The sequence below is a fragment of the Citrus clementina genome, unplaced genomic scaffold (genome assembly GCF_000493195.1).
Source record: "Citrus clementina cultivar Clemenules unplaced genomic scaffold, Citrus_clementina_v1.0 scaffold_9, whole genome shotgun sequence".
Lineage (NCBI taxonomy): Eukaryota > Viridiplantae > Streptophyta > Magnoliopsida > Sapindales > Rutaceae > Citrus > Citrus x clementina.
Genome location: NW_006261964.1, coordinates 19,628,906 through 19,631,384, shown reverse-complemented (window position 1 = coordinate 19,631,384; position 2,479 = coordinate 19,628,906). Strand labels below are relative to the sequence as shown.

The 2,479-nt window shown below is 39.8% G+C and overlaps 1 non-coding gene across 1 annotated transcript; it reads left to right on the top strand.

The window, feature by feature from the left end:
• Window positions 1-2,142: 2,142 nt before the first annotated feature.
• LOC112101598 lies at window positions 2,143-2,246 on the top strand. Its single transcript, XR_002907625.1, has one exon. It is a non-coding gene; the product is annotated as a small nucleolar RNA R71 (small nucleolar RNA).
• The last annotated feature ends 233 nt before the right edge of the window (window positions 2,247-2,479 follow it).

Genomic DNA, 2,479 nt, shown 5'->3' with positions numbered 1-2,479 from the left:
CATTTCCCTAGTAGATTTAGCATTTTCATCAAGGTGAATGTAATGCATGCAGTCTACTGAGTTTATACCTTTGATGTCTGCTATGGTCCATCCTAATACTCCTTTGTGCTCTTTTAAAACATCCAACAACTTACCTTTTTGTTCGTCATTTAGGGATGATGAGATGATTACCGGTAGAGTACTTTCTTCTCCCAAAAACGCATATTCCAAAGTGTTGGGCAATGGTTTGAGCTCGAGTTTCGGTGGTGATTCTGATGATGGGAAGAGTTTCTTCTCTGATGGTGCTAGTTGTTCAACTTTTGACTTCCATTTATTAGTGTCCATGGATGGTGCTGAGTCAAGCAAGGCGTTGACCTCATCGACTGTTCTGTCAATATCAAAATCCAAACCAAAGTGAGTTAAACATGTTTGTAAAGGATCATCACTAAGGTTTGAAAGAAAAGTGTCATCAACTAATGCTTCAATTAAGTCCACATCAACAATTTCATCATCTGCATTATGAGGTTGTTTGGCAATGTTGAAGATGTTTAGCTCCATAGTCATGTTGCCGAAGGACAACTGCATATTTCCAGTCATGCATTGAATGTGAGCATCTGCAGTTGCCAAGAAAGGTCGGCCTAGGATAATGGGGATGTGCTTCCTTGAATCCTGTATTGGTTCAGTGTCAATTACAATGAAATCAACAGGAAAATAAAACTTGTCTACCTGGATAAGCACGTCCTCCACAATACCACGAGGTATTTTCGTAGACCGATCTGCAAGTTGTAACACCACTGGAGTTGGGTGTAATTCTCCCAGTCCAAGTTTCACAAATACAGAGAAAAGCAACAGATTTACACTATCTCCTAAATCCAACAAAGTATTTTCAATTGTGTGGTTCCCTATGCTACATGAGATAGTGAGGGAGCCCGAGTCTTTGCATTTTAGAGGAATTTTATGTCGAAGTATAGAACTAACGTTTTCTGTTAAAAATGTCTTCTTTTGAACATGAATGTTTCTCTTTTTAGTACAAATGCCTTTAAGAAACTTGGCATAAGATGGAACTTGCTTTATAGCATCAAGTAAAGGGATGTTAACACTTACCTGTTTGAAGATTTCAAGAATCTCACCTATGGATTTTCCCTTCTTTCCTTTAGCTAACCTCTGAGGAAATGGAGCTTTGGGAACGTATGCTCGTGGTTTGGTTTCTTCTCACTCCTCCGGTGATGAGTCCTCAACACTCACAGGTACAATTTGATTTTCTTTTATCACCGACATCTCCACTTTGTTGTCGACTTCTTTTCCTTTTCGCAAGGTCATGACTGCTTTGACCTCTCCATGCTGCTGTGGTGAACTGGTACTTGCTTCATGTACTCCTTTAGGATTAGGCACTGGTTGACTTGGAAACTTGCCTTTCTCAACAGTCATTGCAAAGGTCTGAACTGAAGAAGCAAGCTGTCCCACCATCTTCTCGAGGCTTGAAACTGATTGAGCTTGTGAGTTGAAGCTTGCTCTCAACTCATTTCGTAGTCCATCAGTGGTGCGGTTCTGTTGTTCAATCGTGGAGTGAGTAAGATTCTTGAGATTCTGGAATGAATCCTCCCATGGTCTGGGTTGAGAGTAATTCTGATTCTGATTGTATGGTCTAAATAGTGGCTGAGAGGCTTAAGGAATTTGAGGAATTGGTTGCATTGGTGGAGCTGAAGCCGCTGGTCCATTCTATTGGAATCCTTGAGACCATGAAAAATTAGGGTGGTCTCTCCATCCAGGGTTATATGTGTTGGAGTATGGGTTGAAATTTGATAACTTTCTCATTACACATATGGCATTGGCTTGATCTGAGTATGAGTCATGGTCATGTGGTTCTGTTGATTTCGCAGTCGATAACGATGCTATTTGTCGAACAAGACCTTCAACCATCTCCTTGACTTCTTTGATTCCCGAAGTTGACTCGCCAATTTGAACCTCATTTACTCCCTTAATTCTTCTAGTATTCCTGAGTGATCGACTCCGTTGTTAGGAATTATCCCCTTGTCACTAGAAGAATTCCCAAATCTCTGATGCACTTTTTGACATTAGCTCTCCTCCACTTGTTGCCATTAGCCATTCTTGCACATTCGGTAATAATCCCTCAAAACGTATTGGCATTGGTGCCATTTCTCGTATCCATGATGTGGACACTTCAAGAGTAACCCATTGAATCGCTCCCATGTTTCGAAAAACTGCTCGTCTTCTCTCTGTGTAAACTCTGAAATTTCCCTGCGAATAGCATTAGTTTTATGCACTGGAAAATATTTATTCAAAAATTTAGTTACCATTTGTTCCCATGATGTAATGCTATTAGCAGGCAAAATATTTAACCATGAACGAGCTCTATCCTTTAAAGAAAATGGGAATAATTTGAGTTTAACATCATCGTCTGAAAAATTCTCATATTTAAAAGTTTGACAAATAGCATGAAAATCATTCAGATGATTATATGGGTCCTCATTTTCTAGGC